Raw genomic sequence first — 19,902 nt, forward strand, 5'->3', positions numbered from 1 at the left:
CATCTTATCTCTCTTCCACAGCACTGAACACTCGGTGTCTATCTTGCCTCCCACATCCAATCAGTGTCCAAATCCTACTGACTCTCCCTTCAAATATTTCTGTTTAATCTCTCCATAATGACAGCCATCATTGGAATCCAGATTATACCAACACTCCCAGTACTACAGTGGTTACCCGTTAACCAATTGTAGTTTAATAAAAATATATTTTAAAAGGTTTAACTGGGGGCAAGACAGAGAATGCATGGATATTCACTTTTTATGCTTAGTCTCCGAGATACCAAGAATTAAGGAAAATGCATCAGATCGCAAAGCCTCAGAAGTGGGAATGAAATGTGCTTGTTGAGCAAAGTAAAAGCTGAGGCATGAAGATTTTATTCTCTAGATTCTGGAAGTCCCAATCAGACAGATACAAGTAAGTGTATTTCTGATTTTGTGTTCTACATTTTCAGTCTATCTCCTTCTTTAGCAGGTACTCATGCTGCTCTTTGGATTACGTTTCAAATTTAAAAGATTCTAACGGACATACTAGACCTATTTCTGACTAACTTCTGTGAAGTTAAAGTGTTATTTTGAAAGAAGAGACTAATTGTCAGCTCAGGAACTGGGAAAATGGAATTTTTGTGGCACTTAATTACAAGTTGTTAGAAAAGTTATCAACATTAGTAGAAAGAAACCTTGAAATGTAGCTGAAGGTAGTGTTTATACTATTATTATAAGAACCAGATAATGTAAGAGAAGCTCTTCTGCTTTTATACTAGCTGTCTGGCTTAAACATCAGGAGAAGATTAACTGAATTAGAAGTGTAGCCATTGTATGGGATCAACAAAAACCTCACTTAGGCATAATCCAAGATGGTTTGCACTCTAGCTATCTGTTAAGGAAGACAAAATTAGCTACATCATTTTTTATAATTTTTACAATATATTTAAATCCTATGAAATGTGCAACACCCTGAATCTTTGTTTTATGTCCTCTGAAATTACTGAATTAACTAAAGCAATTCCTCAAAAACTGGTATCTGATAAGTTCACAAAATCTCATAGCACTATTCTAAAGAATCTGAATATATTGAATATTTGCACTTGAAAATTTGAAATAGGAATTACTTATTCATTATGATCAGCTTGGACATTTGAAGACTCAGAAGTTTAATTCAAGCAAAAATTCTAATTTAATTATTATAATACTCTCTGAATATACCATGAAAACTAAATAAAAATTAGATCTTTAATTGAAAGTTCAAGAGAAACAATAAACATAGTTACTCATTAAGGCTGACCATTATATTGATTTAAATACCATATTTAACTATTTAAGACATTTTTTATTTTCTTTCATGGAGATTCCATTTCCAAAGTATCCATTTTATTTTCCTCAATCACAACATTACAAAATTTGAACTGATTAATGACTGATTTCCCACAATTAGAACCTGGAATATTCTTAGTTCAATTTAACACTATGGCATAGCATGTCATAGTTTAGTTGTTAGGCTGGTAGGGACATTAACTCAATGTTTAGTATAATGCCACATTAGCTTTTATAAATTTAAATACTATACTCTTAGAAATATCCACCTCAATATCTTATTACCATTTTACTGCTGCCATACACTTAGCAGATGGCTAAAAGGCATAAAACATTTCATCTTTCCTCCTTTGAAGATAAGAATCTAAATTTGTGTTGTGTATTCCCCAATTCATGACAATTGAATGTCATTATTCTCTTAGAAAAAAAAACAGTGAAAAATATTAAGGATCCTGCTATCATGTGGTTCTGTATGCCTAGCATGTGAAACAACATAAAAGGCTACAAATGATTGTTATCATATCTAATGATACTGCAAAGCTTAATTACTGCCATTGATGTGAACATATAATGCCAGATCATTTTCTCTTTGTCTCTGTTCTTTTTCCATTTAACGTCTAAACCCTATTGTCCTTTACCCTTTGGCCTCAATCTTTTATTTTTGGCTGCAAAAACTGAAGACCTATTTCACAATCTAGATCTGTTCGAAATATTTAAGCCCATCCCAAGGCTTTCTAAATGGCTAATAGGTTGGGAGAAACCTTTTTCCAAATAATTGAAATACAAAATAATAAAATGAGTGTACTATTGATTCTCTTAGCACATCACTTAATGCAAAGAAGTACCTTATCAAATAAATATCTTATGCCTTTTATCATAGATGAATCTTTTAATCACATATCGATTGGCTGAATTTCTAGTAGTCTTTTTTAATGTATGTAATTGCATATCTATTTCCATATTTTATAACTTCCTCAGTGTGTCTTCTAAAACTCCATGCATTATAACTCTATGAATCAACTCACTGTGGTTCCCCAAAACAAAGTAAACTTATATTACAAAAACACAAAAGATACATGGATGGAATTCCCTAACATTAGACTATTGCATTGTATCCTAGTTCATGACAAATGCATGCATCCTTTAAAAGTAAAATCCTGGCAGGTTGCCAGTATTAATTTATTATAATATTTCCTGAATAAATATAAACATAAAAATAGCATTAAATTTCTGATGTTTATAGTTCATAGATAAAAATAGGAAGGTCAAAGATAAAATTATTTTTATAATAAAATTCAAATAAATAGTACTAGTTTAATATTTTGGACAAGATTATTTTACTGAAACTAAATAGCTTCTTTTAGATATTAGTCTGATAACATTATTGACTGATCTGAGAATGTGTACCAAAATAAACTTCTGAAAAAAATTTTAATATCATTTTGAAAATTCTACATTAGGAATGTACTATTACATTTACTGCTAGTGAACTATTATGTAAGTTTGTACCTATAAAGACAGAATTTATGCAATGTGAATATGGATCTAAATGCATATGTCCTTTGAGTTCGACATAACGAATACTGTTCTAGTTATTCTTTCATGGTTCTTCACTATTCAAACTAATGGGAAACCTGTTATCAAATTTTTCTGGAGTTCTTTGGACTTCCTCTGGCTTAAATGCCTCATTCTTAGATTAAATTTGTCTCTCTTCTTTTCTCATTAGCCTGTTACAATTACTTTGTTATACCATGTTATTTTTTGTGGTATCAAGTCAAAGTCTGAACTGACTGAATAATTTAAAAATCAAGCCATGGTCTATGAAAATGACTGCCAAATGTAAATTGTTTCAAAAAATAAGATTTTCAAATAACTGGTAGAAATGCTTCCACATGAATACAATAGTAGATGTAAAATATTAGCATTTTAATTTTAGAATATGTCAACTTAGCAGCAGCCAGTATGCCCTCTACTATATGAAAGAAAATTGCTGTCATTTCAGGTGACCACTGCAACCCAGTGTAACCACAGACATGAAAGCAAATACTGGGACTGTAGTAAGAGTGGAGTATTTGGTTACAAAGTGGCCATCCACATACTAAAATATTCTTACATAAGCATTTTAATTATCATTGAAACAAAAACCCAAATATAAAAATTATTATACCAAAATATTGTTCCTACGTTATCTTTGTAATATAAATTGACCCCAACAAATTTTTTTTAATTCTGACATAGAATTTGCTTTAGAGAGACTGCTGCCATTAGTCATTAGCTGATAACTGAGAATGTCCATGAAACAACTAAGAGAAAAGTCCATCTTAGTCACACACAACCACTTTCAGACTCTGAGCAATCAAATTGCATATTCATGTTTTTGTCTGCCTTTGCAAGTGTGACTTCTGCTGTGCTTTATTTTGATTCTGTGTTTTATTAAATGATGTTATCATATCTTTGAGCTTTAATGGTAAAAACAATCCATATATGTAAGGGTGTGTTATGCTTGTGACAGGGGTAATTGTGAAAGCCCATTACTTTAAAAATAATTTTAATTGTGGTAAAAATACACTTAACATAAAATTTACAATATTAATTGTTTTTAGGTGCACAGTTCAGTGGCATTAAATACATTCATATTGTTGTGCTACCATCTTCACAATCCACATTCTGAATTCTTTTCATCCTTGCAAAACTGAAACTCTGTATTCATTAAACAACTCTCCTATGCCCTCTCCTTCAGCCCCTCGAAACCACCATTCTACCTTCTGTCTCTATTAGATTGACTACTCTAGGTAGAGTAGTCAATATAATTGACTACTATAATTGGAATCATATAGTATTTGTCTTTTTGTGAGTGGCTTATTTTACTTAGGATAATGTTTTCAAGATTTATCCATATTGTAGCATGCATCAGAATTTCTTCTTTTTAAGGCTGAATAATGTTCCTTTGCATGTATACAACACATTATGTTTATCCATTCATGTGTTAATGGACATGAGTTGTTTCCACCTGTTGGCTATTGTGAATAATGCTGTTAGGAGCAAGGTTGACAAATACCTCTTTGAGTCCCTGCTTTAAATTCTTTTGAAACATATGTAAAACAGAAACAGAATTGCTGCGTTACATGGCAATCATATTTTTAATTTTTTTGATGAAGCACATTATTATTTTTCACAGTGGCACCATTTTACATGGGTTCCAACTTCTCCATATCCTCACCAGCACTTGTTATTTTTTTTATAGCAGCCATCTTAATTGGTATGAGATAAAAAGCCCATTACTTTTGAGAAAAAGCCTCATTGAAGTTCTTTCCAGGATTTTCTTAGTTGTGTCTAAGTTACTTTTTTGATAAGTATTGATCAACCAGTATGTTATTTGTAATTTGTGATAACAAAATACACATAGAGTCACAACATACACCCTACCTAATTAATTCTTAAAAACAGTATGACTGTATTTCAAATCTGAAAGTGTTTATTTAGCTCCTAATCCTTTTTTTCTCATTAGTAATTTTATACCACAACTTATAATAACATGTAGTTTCTTTTTTTTTTTTTGAGACAGAGTCTCACTTTGCTGCCCTGGCTAGAGTGAGTGCCATGGTGTCAGCCTAGCTCACAGCAACCTCAAACTCCTGGGCTCAAGCAATCCTCCTGCCTCAGCCTCCCAAGTAGCTGGGACTACAGGCATGCACCACCATGCCCGGCTAATTTTTTGTATATATATTTTTAGTTGGTCAATTAATTTCTTTCTATTTTTAGTAGAGACGGGGTCTCGCTCAGGCTGGTTTCGAACTCCCAACCTCGAGCAATCCGCCCACCTCGGCTTCTCAGAGTGCTAGGATTACAGGCGTGAGCCACCATGCCCAGTCAACGTGTAGTTTCTTAGGAATGTAAATATAGAGTTATGGATAAATAGCTTATTTTTATTACCTTTTTCTGTTTATATCCAGTGTATGTGAATAAATGGGGTATTTCTAATTTTGCTTCTGCCATTGATTTATAGTGCCTTCACTTAGTAGCTATGCCCATACTACCAAAGAAGAAAGCATTACATTTTTACTATCATAGAAAGTTTTAACAAAATGTTGCTAAAATTTTTAAAAGAGTTTACTAAGATCACGTTGTAGTGATTTGCCATTTTCATTTATGTCCTTATCATTTTCCTACCACTTTTGTTTTTATCGTGAGATGCCTTACAAATTTCTGAGTATTGAATGTGTTACTGATTGTGACAGTTAAAAATTTCTCTAATAATGTACATATAAGTGAGGGAAAATTAGCTGAGAGAAGGTGGGACACTCGAGAATGTAGTTTGCCTCCTGAAATTCCACACTGCAGGTTGGTGGCCCAGTCTGGAGGACAGGATTCCCTGTCAGTCCGTCACTGGTAGTAACTAAGTGGCTCACAGAAAACTTGGATCCTTCTGTTTATTAAAGCCCTGGAAGCTTTTGTCCCATACTTTTCATCTCAGTCTGTAAAACTTTCTATACAAAAGCATCCTTCCCAGTACTGATGGAACTTTGAGAAAAGTAAAACTAAAAACAAAACAAAAGATGTCATTTCTGTACTGATTATGAGCAAGCTACCATAACTATATAATGCAGTTGACAGAGGAAAGAAGCCTTTACCATCATTCCCTGTAGACAAATTCCTGGAGAAGTGAATTGCAATGCATGACCAATTATGGATATGTCACTTTGTCAGAATTGGAAACAGTTATTTCCCATATGTGAGAGTTCTGGCAATTACTCTGTTGTATAAAAGCTAATTATTCATAAGTGTTGATCATTTTAATTTTATCTTTTGAAAGGAAATTTGAATCTTTGTTACAACTGCTTAACTTACAAATTGTTCATTAATTTTGGCCCTGGCTGTAATCTTAAAGCACTAAATATTTCAATGCTTCTTGATAAAAGAATGAATTTTTCTCTACTCTCAAATGTATGGTCTATAGATTTTCTTGAATAGGCCAAAGAAACAATGTATTAATGGTCAATATTAGAACTTGACTTATCTGTTACAATTGACCCTAATTTTCTTTTAACTGATATTAATTGTATACTGATCTACACATCATACTTGATATATAAATAAGACCTTTACCCCCCAAATTTAAAGTAATGTATAAACCATAATTGTTCACAATGGTGTTTATCATACTAAAATTGATGATGAGTTAGTATTTAATGTGTGAATGTCATACACTTTTCTCTAGATTTTCATTCTCGTTAAATTGTACTTGTAATTTTACCATTTTACAATATCAATATTGTAGATATTATATATCAATATACAATATCAATTTCAATATTTTTCATTCATTTTCCTTTTATTTTTTTATATTCCATTTATAGTTCATCTTCCCAATTAAAAAAGAAAACACGAAGCTTTACCTATATATGCTCCTTGTTATTCTCTCTGCTATTTTCTATTTCCATTAGGGTCATATTCTTAATAATACTAAATAAAAACATGTTTATTATTCTCTCTCTAGCTATTATAGACTAGTGGACCACTTGCTCAATATAATAGTTTTTCACCAATTCTTCCCTCCATTTGTTGGTTCCTGGTTTTAAATTTTCTCTGCAGCCAGTTTTACCCCATGTATTTCATATTCTTTCACAGGTGACTGAAACTATTCTCTGGTTTCATGTTTAATGGGTTTTATAACACTTTACCCAGAGTCTCTGATTATACTGACATGTCAGAAAATAAACTCATTATTTCACACTTATTTATACACATTTATGTTAGTTAAGTTAGTATGACTGATAATACTTTATTCCTCTCATTTTATCCATGTGTAGAAATTTTTTCTTCTTCATATCAATTAATAAGGCCTACCACTATCTCTATGCTTATAATAACTAAACATAAATATGAGGATTGTTGATTTAAAAATATATTCTAAATTATATTATTAATATATGGTAATAGGACTATTCTTAACATTTTCCTAAGCTAGTATGTATAGTCACAGGCTCTTAAGTTCCATTTAGATCTGTGAGTTGATAGATATGACCTGATTTTAGAGAAATAAGAAAGTTGATTAGTAGTTACATTACTCCACTTCTCAAAGAAAAAAAAAATCCATATCTTTGTGTGGGCGCACTCAAAAATTACTTTTAAGTCAAAATGATAATTAACAGTGATAAGAAGTTAATTTAGAGAATTTCTACTTTACTTATTATTAACAGCCAGTTATTTATCCAAGGCTTAGCCTTGAACAGAAATGTTGGGTAGTCTTTCTGTGCAAACTGTTCATAGCCTGGAAGGAAAAAAATAAAGTCTTTCATACACAGTGTGCTTATAGGGCAAAAAAGCATTGTCCAGAATTCCATAAAGATAGGGAGCAGTCTGGGAGCTTCAGTTGTGTTTTGTGCTTCTCTCCCCCTTGTAAGGTTTCATTGTCATGATTCTAGCACATCTCAGTTCCCAGCTGACACATTCCAATCTCTGATCACCTCATCTCTGATTTTCAAACTGAACACCCATCACAGAAAAGAGAGTTTACATGCAGGTGTCTTCAAACTACGGCCCGTGGGCCACATGTGGGTGTTTTTGCCTGTTTGTTTTTTTACTTCAAAATAAGATATGTGCAGTGTGCATAGGAATTTGTTCATAATGTTTTTAAGCTACAGTCCAGCCCTCCAACGGTCTGAGGGACAGTGAACTGTTTAAAAAGTTTGAGGACCCCTGGACAGCATTCTTGACTCTTGACTTGAACTGTCTGTCCCTTGACTTTGACCATGGCTGATTCTTGCTGTTTCAGGACCTGTTTCTGATCACTCTCTGACTTCTGGCTCTTTCTCAACTGGGTTTTTTGGTTTGGTATTTCTATTATTACCTATTAGCCATGGTTTCAGTTTTCCTTAATACAGAATTCATCTCTATCTGTGTTGAAAATTTGTTTGGTCCATACATGCAAATGAAAAAGAAGTCAATGAGGAAAATTTCCAATTAAGTACATAAGTCTACTCTCCCATGTGCAAAAATAATAGAAAATAAGAAAATAATTCTCATTATTTACAGATGATATAATTATGCTTCCAGAAAAATCCAACTACATAGACCAAAAAATACAATAAAGTGAAGAAGAGAGTTTCATAAGATGGCCTGAATCCAGTATCAACTGATAACAGCAATAGCTCTCTCATACATCACATCTCCTACATAATCCCTGGAACTACAACAGAAAAAAGGATCCCACTTACAAGACTGTGAACTATAAAAATAAGAAAAACTATAAAATACAAGTAAACTTTATAAAATATAAGTAGGTAAAGTGAGAAAATAAATTGAGAAAAACTTTACTAGGGGTCATAAAAGAATACTGGCTAGGTTAATTCCTAAATGTAAAAGTTCAATAAAGGTGTAATATATCAACAAATCAACCTAGACACTCAACATGATCTCAATCAAAAACTCCAAAGAAATTTTTAAATAAAATTTGAAAAGGTGATTTTAAAGTTTATATTAAAGAATGTGTGCAAAAATAGTCAAAGCAATTGTGAAAAAAGTAGATAAATAAAACACTGAAAGTAGAACTTGTCCTATCAGATATAAAAATACACTATAAGTAATCAAAATATTCTGATATAAGTACAGTGATGTAAATATAGACCAAGAAAGCATTATAAAATTTATGATGCAAATGACATTCAAACTTAATTAGTAAAGGGAAAGAATTGTGAAAAAAATGCTAGTAGATAGTTGGCTATGCATTTATTAAAGAATAATGCCAAATTCATATCTCATAAAGTCCACAAAAATAAATGAGTAATGATCAGACAGTAAACTATGGAAGTATTAAAAGGAAATATAGGCAAATATTTTCATAATCTTAAAGTGAGTTAGGCCTTCATACACAAAACATAACACACAGAAACCACAAAGGAAAAGAATAATACTAGGCATACAAAAATTCTTTGAACTTCAATGTTTCAAATGATACTTAGTTTGAATTACTTGGAAGGAAAGTCTGAGACAAGGCAGATGAGTTTCAGTACAGGTAATGTATTTTGAAAGTGATCACAGAGAAGAGAAATGAGGAAGAGGAGAAAGGAAGTTAAGAAAATGAATATAAGGGTAGTAAATTTTTTGAGACTGATGTGGTAGACAGTGGGTTCTCAATTTCGTATAATGTTTCCTTAAATTTCTCATAAAAAGAAGACAGTAGATATTTATATATTGTTTCCTATCCCACTTTGGCTGAGGGTCACTCCCAGGGGTCTAACTTCCTACATTTCTAGATTTTATTTGCATAATGACTGAGTTTTCATGACTTCAGAAAAAAGCAGAGAAAAGCACAACTCACATTTAAGTACTACTCTGTCAACATGAGTCTGAGCTCGCACAGAACTCTTGGCATACTGTAGCTGCAATCAGATGTGTTTTATATGATTATGTTATTTTTAGTTATACAAGTCAAGAAATACCTTGGTTAACTACCCATCTCTCTTACCCTAGAAAGGCCATTGTCTAACAGTCACTGCCAGAGATCCCTGTAGGTTAAGGCAACCTGATTACCACTCCAGTCCCGCTGCCCATTATGGCAATTACATCCCATTCACCTAATGCCTAAGAATCTTTTCCTGGCCTCTAATTTTCCATGAACCTATCTATTATTGTCAACCCATTTCCATGGCATTTGCTGTCAACACTGGCCTTCAGAAAACAACAAGCACTGAGCTTCTCTACAATATCAGTGTGTCTCCCACAAGTCGATTCTCATTGCTTCATTGAAGAAAGTGTCCTGTAGACTTTTCCAGTAAAAAGTGGATTTGCTGATCTCACATAAGTCTATTCCAATATTCTCTCCTCCCTCTCCCCTGACCCCATCCTCAATACACTGACAAGACAGTCACTGCATCTCCAATTCATTTACTGAAAGCTCCCAGCAAGTCCAAGGCACCACAATGGAAGCGCATAAGGTGGGTTTCCATTGTCCTGGCAAAGGATAGTGCTTCTATGCCAATAAACTCTCCCTTCTCCAGTCTTACATTCTGTACCCCTACCCCACTTGTTTTAACACTCAAGATTCACATCTGTGCATGCCGTGCTATTTCCTGCCTGCGGATATTAGTCAAATCCTACAATTCTATCAGTTAAAGAACTATTTTATCCCAAAGCTAGAAACAGCTAGAATAATTATCCACTTAGGATAGGCTCTACCATGACTTTAGTTATTGGCTGAACACAATTAGAGAACACAAGGATGGAATCTTGAGAAGATCAGGCAGCCACTGTGGAGCTTCTGGCTTAGATGACATATTTGTGTAGTAAAAGTAGGGCATGCTGCTCTTCTCTGCAAAGGGGGGAGGAGAAGAATGAAAGACTAGATGTGGAAGTTAGTGATATCTGGGAGCTAAAAGTTCTCAGATACATCTATCCAACTGTCCCCATCCCAGTATCAGAAACTGGCTACTTTCCTATTTGTTTTCTGACTTTAATATAATGTATCCACTGAGACTGACACAGTCTCCTTTGCAATGCTGCTACCTTAGAATTAAGCTCTATCTAGTCTTCCCTCTGACTACAGAAGATCAGGATCTGCTTGGAGAAGGAAGTCTATAATGTTTTTATTCCCCCCAGAATTCTAAGATTCTAAGGGCAGTTAACAAAATCCAGCAAAGCCACAATTCGCATAAATGCTCTGTCCTTATCTTATTCAATTACTAGTGGTAATGCCAGTCCTTTGACTTCCAATTGTAATTCATCTTAATAATCTACTCGTAAGAGTTTTTGAACTTGCATCCAACTACACCCCACTTACCAAAAGCACCATCCTACCATCACCATCCTTTAGTAGTACAATCCCACTTTTCAAATGCAATGTGGCAATTGATACTCTCTGAATAATGAGTGATCCAATTATGATGTTTCATCTTCACGGTTTGGTTTCTAGGAGCAACTCCAGTATCAATTGTCTTAATTTGGACTCTGTTAAAAGCAGAGTCTAAGACTTGGGGACAGGTAATTTATATGAGAGATGAACCTAGGAAGCAAGAGTGAGTTATTTGGGAAGATAAGAGAGAGAAAGAGCTAAAGTAAATACAAGGACACATGCAGAGGCTACAGTTGTAGGCAATGGGATCTCAATTACTTGGGAATCATTAAGAAGCATGCATACTGCCTCCTGGAATCATCTACAGAAAGTGAGGGAGCTGGGGCATTTATCCTCTGACTCCAGTTATCCATTAGTTGAGGGCTTCCCTTGGAAAGATTATCACTCTTTTAGTTTCTGAGCTACAATTATCTATTGGCTGGGGGAGCTCTGTGTCTTTAGGCAAGGTCCTGAGAGATGACATAGTGTGTGCTTGAGATGGGATACCATCTATCACAGCTACAGCTGAAATCAGAGTTGAACCAGGGGGCAATTGAGGATACCAAATGTGCTTACTATAGATATTATTTGAAAAATACAAAACTGAATGATAAACTGGGATAAAATGTTTCAATGTATTTAATACTCAATAATTATAACCAGAATATATGAGTCCTCAAACCAGTAGGGATTAATTGCAAAGGATATAAACTGGCAAGCTAGATAAAATAAAATGGAAGATATATATATCTTATGATTAAAAATCATTATTAATTAGGGAAAGCAAATGAAAAGAGTAATTTTTTATCATTTTCATCCATAAGATTTGGGGAAAAAAGTTAATCTTATCAAATATTGCTTTGAGAGCTTACTATACCAGGTGCTCTTGTGTTTTACATAAACTATATCAATTTATTCAACTTTTATACTATTTTTAAAAGTAGAATTATTATTATCATCATTTTTTATAATAATCTAAAACATAAATCTAGAGAGGTGGTTGAATAAATAATGGTATATTATTCTATTGAATACAATGCAGATACTCAAAATGAAGTCATCCTTATGTATTGACACAGAAAGATTTATGAGATATATCACTAAATAAAAAAATTCTACTCAGCCACAAAAAGTAATGCTGATCTGCATCTTTTGTATTATCTTGGATGGAGCTGGAGCCCATTCTACATAGTGAAATATCACAAGAATGGAAAAACAGGCACCACATGAACTCACCATCAATTGGTATTAACTGATTAACACTTATGTGCACATACGGTAGTAACATTCATCGGGTATCGGGCAGGTGGGGGAGGGAGGAGGGGATGGGTATATACACACCTAATGGATATACACCTAATGGACGTGGTGTGCACTGTCTGGGGAATGGACATACTTGTAGCTCTGACTCAGGTGAGGCAAAGTCAATATATGTAACTAAAACATTTGTACCTGCGTAATATTCTGAAATAAAAAAAAAATCAAGCTCAGAAATATGCTTATATTATTTTCACATTTGTGTGAAAAGGGGAAGAAAAGGAAGGAAAGATGTGTTTATATGCACAGGTAGATACAGACCAATGCATAGAAAAAAAACTAAAAGCATTTTGCACAGGTGATTTCTGGGAAAAGCAGTTGAAGTTTGGGAAAGAAGAAGAAAAATTAACTTTCATATTTTTTTCATACTGTGTACATTTTTATACTGTCTGCATCTTTTGAAAATAAATAGGTGTCTGTGCATTATTTTTATAGCCAAAGTATTAAAACTATCAGTGACATCTAGCTTCTGATAATGAGTCTGCTGAGAATGAGCCCCAGAGAAAGACTGTATAAGTATAAAATGAAAGCTAATCTTATCTACCTGCTCTGCCTTAATTTTTCTTCTCCTTCAAAGAGAAATTCCAATGTATCTTTTCCAAAAAGCCTAGTCCTACAAACAGTCTCAGACCTATTTTTATTACTTTTGTTTGAGTAATTTTGCTATACTGATGCATCTGCATAACTGCGTGCATACATATAAGGTTCGCCCACATGAAATAGCCATGTTTGTAGATTAAAGATAGTTGAATAGTGATCATTTCATGTTTGGATTCTGTAAAATGCTGTACTAATTCCAGAATTAATTAGAAGCATGTGACTTTCCAGCTCCTTACTTCTAGGAAAAACACAATCCAGATACCTGAATCCTATTCCTTTTCCTTAACAGATGCTAACAAAATTTTAGAGCTATCCCTCTGTAATTCATATGCTATGATATTAGCATATTTTATTTTATTTTTTTTTTTGAGACAGAGTCTCGCTTTGTTGCCCAGGCTAGAGTGAGTGCCGTGGCGTCAGCCTAGCTCACAGCAACCTCAAACTCCTGAGCTCAAGCAAGTCTACTGCCTCAGCCTCCCAAATAGCAGGGACTATAGGCATGCGCCACCATGCCCGGCTAATTTTTTCTCTATATATTAGTCAGCCAATTAATTTCTTTCTATTTATAGTAGAGACAGGGTCTTGCTCTTGCTCAGGCTGGTTTAGAACTCCTGACCTCGAGCAATCCTCCCACCTTGGCCTCCCAGAGTGCTAGAATTACAGGTGTGAGCCACCACGCCTGGCCAGCATATTTTAATTTTTAAAAAGATAAAATTAGAAAGTTTATAAAATTTATAAAATTATATGCAAAAATCAAGCTTTAAGTTTTGTTTCTTCTCAATTTCTTGAACTATTCCAATGGACTTGTCTTCCACCCTATCTTAACTACTCATCTGGTTATACCTGAGGAAACCACCCCTGTCTTCCCAATTCATTCCCTTTATTATCCCAACTCCTACACTAATTCTATCCAACTGGGATTTCCAATCCATTGATTCTTCTAATCTTTCCAACTGAATGTGCCCACTTCTCTCCTTACTCTGCTTCCACAAACATTCATCATAATTATTTTCCCGCATTCTCATATAATTTTCTTGGTCCTTTCTTGCTCATATTCCTTTGGCTAAACCACAATCTAGGTTAAAGCCAATTCTCATCCTACTTCACACCCACAGCCAAGCAGCTGACAGTCACTGGAGAAAACCACACAACCGTGCTGCTGGCTCCACTTTAAATTCCTGACCACAGACTTCAGGTGGGCCAATATTCTGTTCATCATCCATACTGTGTCCATGGTCCACTCACTCTCCACTAGTGTGAGCTAGTATTTAACCTGATCCTGCTTTCTCAAACCTCACATACTTCCTTGCCTACCCTATCTCTTAGCTGGTGACCTTGCTTTCCAATTTACTTAATAAAATTGAAGTAACTAGCCAGGAGCTCCCACTAGCATGCACCCCTCCTACCTCTACCATCTGCCAGTATCTGCACCCATTTAACCTGTCTGTCTGGCTGTTCCTATCAGTAACTCCTTGTTCTCTTTTTTTTTTTTTTTTTTTTTTGAGACAGAGTCTCGCTTTGTTGCCCAGGCTAGAGTGAGTGCCGTGGCGTCAGCCTAGCTCACAGCAACCTCAAACTCCTGGGCTCGAGCGATCCTTCTGCCTCAGCCTCCCGAGTAGCTGGGACTACAGGCATGCGCCACCATGCCCGGCTAATTTTATATATATATATATATCAGTTGGCCAATTAATTTCTTTCTATTTATAGTAGAGACGGGGTCTCGCTCTTGCTCAGGCTGGTTTTGAACTCCTGACCTTGAGCAATCCGCCCGCCTCGGCCTCCCAAGAGCTAGGATTACAGGCGTGAGCCACCGCGCCCGGCCTCCTTGTTCTCTTTTTTATACCCAATTTCTCCACATGACTGCTTGATCACATCCTTTTCAAGGACATAGTCCTAGCCCTTCTTCTTTCTACCTCCTACACCATTAATTTTTGTCTTTCCTGAATCATCGCTACCAGCATAGAAACATGTTGTTATATTTCCCATATTAGAAAAAAACAAAGCAAATTTTCTCATGACCTTACTTTCTCTGTCAACTACTGTTCCGTTTATATTTTCTCCTTTACAGCAAAACTCTGTGAAAAAGTTGTCTATATTCATTCCCTCCAGGTTTCCTTTCCTCCAACTTTCTCTACTCTATCAGATTTTATCCCTCAACTCTTATCAAAACACTCTTACTAAGGCACCCAGTGACCTCCCCATGCTAAAAATATCTGCCAATTCTCTGTTTTCAGTTTATCTCTCCTGCCAGCAGCATGTGGCATAGCTTATCATGCTTACCTTCCTAGTACAAATCCTACCCATGACCTCCAGGACACTACAGCCTTTTGATTTTTCTCTTGCCTCACTTTGTCTCATCTCTTCTCTTTATATGTTTGTTGAGATAGTGATCTCATCCAACTCATGATTTAAAATATCATCCATAAGTAGATGACTCTCAGATTTATATCTTTGACTCAGGCCTCTCTCCTGAATTCCGAATTCATATATCTAATTTCCCATGTGACATCTCCACTTAGCTTTCTAACAGTCATGTCATACTTAACATACTCAAGACTAAATCTTGGATACCCTTTCAAAGTTTCGTTTCGAGGATTCCCTCACCTCTTAGTTTTTCCCAGCAGAGCAGATTCTAAACTAGCAGCTGCTCAAGCCACAAACCTTAAAATCATTCTAATTCATCTATTTCTTTCACATATCTGATTCAGATTATTATCTACTTACTAATAATTTTTGTAGGAAAAAAACTTTCAATCCGAACAAAAGTGAGATACCATGTGCCTACTTTATAGTCAAGTTTTTCAAATTTGAGAGGAAATACTCCATGTTAGGAAGCAAAGAAATGAGCAATTTTTCTTTTTTCTTTTTCTTTTTTTTTGACAGAGTCTTACTCTGTTGTCCAGGCTGGAGTGCAGTGGCACAATTGTAGCTCACTGAAGCCTCAAACTCCTGGGCTCAAGGGATCCTCCTGCCTCAGCCTTCTGAGTCACTGGGTTTACAGGCGTGAGCCACTGCACCTAGCGGAGTACTCTTTTTATCTTGCTGGCTTCAGAATAAATTAGATTAAAACAATCAGCATTTTCATTGATTTGTGAATATGTAAAAAAATCTTCCAAATTGGATTTCTGGATTCCAAATCAACAAATTTTTTGTGAGTAATAATGTACATAAATTTTATGTACAAAGATGTTCTTTACAGTGTTACCTATCCATTTTTAAAAAATTAAAAAATACTGAAGAGTATAAAGAAGAAAGTATTTTATGTGTTTGTTTATTCTTAACAATGTATTTTACTTAACATACCATCTGGGTTTCCCCATGCCATTAAATATTATTTTAATATATGATTTAAATAATTATCTTCTGTATCAATTGGTAGAGGATCGAGCCACACACACACACATACAGTGGTACAAACAAAATAGAAGTTTATTTCTCCCTTACACAGAATTCCAGAGGTTGGAGTTAAGAGACCTATTGCATAAAGTCAATAGACACCTTGGCCTCCTCAAGCTCACTTCTTTGCCATTTCTGAGATGTGAACTTCTACTTTATTGAACAAGATTGCTCCTAGAACTCCAGCCATCTATTTTATACCAGAGAATGAATTGGTCAAAAGGCAGAATAGAGGCATAACCTCTCCTTTTTAAGAAAACTTTCTAGAAGCACCATATAACACTTTCTGTCTCATTGGCTAGAACTTAGTAATATCAAGCTTTAAGGTACTCTGGGCAATAAATATCTTTTTTAGTTTAGTGTTTGTATCCACTTAGAATCTGGTATTCTGTTACAAAGGTAAAGGGAGGAATAAAGGAAAGAAATAGTCTAGGCCTCAAAATTTTACGTGTTTGCCTTTATTTGATGTGATTCAAATGAAAAAAATTTATGTGTAAAGAGTAATTTATTTAATAAAAGCTCTTTTTTAACATTTTGTGTTTTAACATTTTTGCAGTTATAATTCAATATTTTATTATTTAATAAATCAATTTTATGAAATAAGTTTTCATATCTAAATTAACTGGTATTCCTCATTATACTGAAAAACCTCAAAATTCAATATATCTACTAAATTGGTAGAGTTGCATCCCTTTTTCTATTTTAGGAAAATTCCATGTCAAATTATAGACCAAAACACAAATTCTGTATCTAGCACCATGATATGATATTTCAGTTCTCTGAATAATTGTGAAACAACCAATATAGAAGTAATTTCGTGTGTGTGTATGTGTGTGTGTGTGTGTGTGTGTATACTGTCTGGAAAGTATCCAGGCAAAGAGAGATATTTATTATATTAACAATGGCTGGATGTACTTTCCAGACATCCCTGGTATAATTTGTTTAAAATTTTTTTTTAAAGAAATCCCAAACTATGTTTTCCTATCTAGGCAGACTGATTGACATTCCTTCAAGTGACTTTTGTAATCTCACTCAATTTACAGATCCATTTCTCACTCAAATGTATGTGCATAGTATAATGATGAAACCAATACTTACACTAGTACAAGATATTTCCAAAAGTCTACATGTTAACGTATTTGAAGTTAGACCAAAACTAATGCAAACTGAAACATCAGAGTAAAACAATCTACCAAGTAAAAGTAAACACCCAGTTTCTTCAAATTTTTGAACAGAAAAAAAGACAAACACAAACATCCTCACATCCCTTGAATATTAAAGAACATACTTCCATATAAAATAAAACTCAAATTAAAAAACTACTAATATTTTTTATTCTGGTTGATCACATTTTAAAACTATGAAAAGAAAGATTGTGGTTTTGGTTTAGTAGCTGAAATATTAATTTAGAGCTTACAGGAAAATCCCATGCTTCAAACTTTGCACAAATGGCTACATTTGATTTGTCCTTTCCCATTTAATTTCTAGTAGTGCAATCTGTCGGGAACATAAGTGATCCATTCCCAGGATGCATTGCTTCTTTGGAGCAGGGTTTGATGTCTAAGGATATATAACGTGAGTCCCTATCCTTGATTTTGACCTAGTTTAAAGAACTATTTAGTTCTTATTAAGCTCTTTTCATAGGTGAAATGTGAATTATAGTACTAACTCTTCCATCACTTCTCTAAAGAGCTATCATTTTTTGTGTATATATATATTTAGAGATTGGAAGGTCTGATGATAATGAACACAAAGTCAAAACATCACTGGATTTCTTCAGTACTGGCCACTTGGGAAAGTTCTCATTACAGAGTGACAGCCACAGGCCATTTTCCCTGTTAAACTCAGATGAAAACTAAGCTACTTTGATCCAATCCTTTTGAAAAGATAAGACTGGTGTTATGGTTAAAACCTCAGCTGACAGATTTCAAATAGGACCACGGTTTGAATCTATGGGGTTTAAGAGAAAGAACAAAGAGCTTCTGAATCTGCTTACAATAAAGCAGCTCATTTTAATAGAATAAACTCCACAGAACCTATATTTTTCTTATCAAATGAGGCATCCTTTACTTTTACAAGACAGTCTTAATTGCTCAAGCCACTTGGTTAGAATATTTTTCAGGCTAATTACCTGTCAGCTATCATTAGAAACATTAATGGTACTTTTAAAACCACCTATTCCTCAAACCTTCCTTTGAGGACTGCCTTGCAAAATGACATCCAATTGTTGGCCCACAATAAAATGCTATAGTAATTGTTGAGGGGTAGGAGTAGTACAACTGAACCCAAATAAATTGTGTGTGGCTTGGGTGGTCGGTGGTGTAGCAGGATCCCCAACTCTCTCTCCAGCCCCACCACACTCACTGGTTGCTAGAGGAGGTGCCAACCCTTTAAGAAAGTTCTCATGTTTTGTTTCCAGCCAGGGCTTCTGGCCCCTGTGTCCCTTGATAAGCTCTAACCACAGAAGCAGATTTACCATGAAGCTCAGCATGCTTAAGTTGTGGGTCCTCCCACTTGCATGGTCCCTTTCCAAGTACCTATACCCAATTGTTATTCGTCATTATACAATCATTTGTCCACAGTTCTCCTCCCCCCATAGAATCTGTGGGCCTTACAGAACCCAGATTCACCTAGGACATTCATATGTATGAATGAAGATTTGAATGTGTGAATTCATATGCATGAAAAACTGAAAGTTTTGCTCCTTTAAATTAAATCTAGATCAAAGAAAGCCATGAGAAATATGATCCATATCCACACATCATTTGGTCTCTACTCAAACGGTGTTGCTGGGAGAGGTCTTCCCAACTGCATTACTTAAAGGACTATCCTAACTCACTCCTGTCACTCCCTAGCTCCTTGTTTTGTATTTTTTGGCACTTTTAACTAACTAGCCTTATGCATTACATTTATTCATTTTCTTCCTACCTACTAGTATGTGAGCTCCAAATAGGAAAGAGGGACTTTGTATGTTTTTTACTACTGAATCTCAGCAACTAGAATAATGGTCACCACACAGGTTAAGGCAGCAAAACCATTGTCCAAACAATAAGTTTTATAAATAAAAGGGAGCATTATTAATAATTATACCAGAATATTGGCCGTAAACTCTGCCAGTTTCACGAAACCGGAATCAAAGTCATCCTACCCTAAACCCACATTAAATTTACTGCCACTAAGCAAGAGGAAGTGAAAAAAAATGATACAATGTCAGAAAGGCTCTTTCCTTATGTTACCCAGGGATCTGGCTTAAATCAACTTGTTTTTCTGCAGGTGAGAGGAAACTTTTCAATTAGAAAACTCCTTGTAGTCGATGTTATCCTTCCAGTAACTCAGTATTCTCAATTTGGAGCTATTTATTTATCCCTCCACCCCCAAACTACCTGGGGTATATTTGGCAATATCTGAAAACATTTCTGATTGTCAGAACTGGTAGGCTGCTACTGGCA

The 19,902-nt window shown here is 34.7% G+C and overlaps 2 long non-coding RNA genes across 4 annotated transcripts in view; one reads left to right on the forward strand and one right to left on the reverse strand.

Moving 5' to 3' along the window:
- LOC105885836 (uncharacterized) overlaps positions 1–19,902 on the reverse strand; it is a 406,927-nt gene that overhangs the window by 249,011 nt on the left and 138,014 nt on the right. The window lies entirely within an intron of this gene.
- LOC142876362 (uncharacterized) overlaps positions 56–19,902 on the forward strand; it is a 99,125-nt gene continuing 79,278 nt past the window's right edge. For all 3 annotated transcript variants that reach the window (XR_012923251.1, XR_012923252.1, XR_012923253.1), the window contains exon 1: positions 56–415. This is a non-coding gene — a long non-coding RNA (uncharacterized LOC142876362). The remainder of the gene's footprint in view (positions 416–19,902) is intronic.

Source organism: Microcebus murinus, chromosome 15 (genome assembly GCF_040939455.1).
Source record: "Microcebus murinus isolate Inina chromosome 15, M.murinus_Inina_mat1.0, whole genome shotgun sequence".
Classification (NCBI taxonomy): Eukaryota; Metazoa; Chordata; class Mammalia; order Primates; family Cheirogaleidae; genus Microcebus; species Microcebus murinus.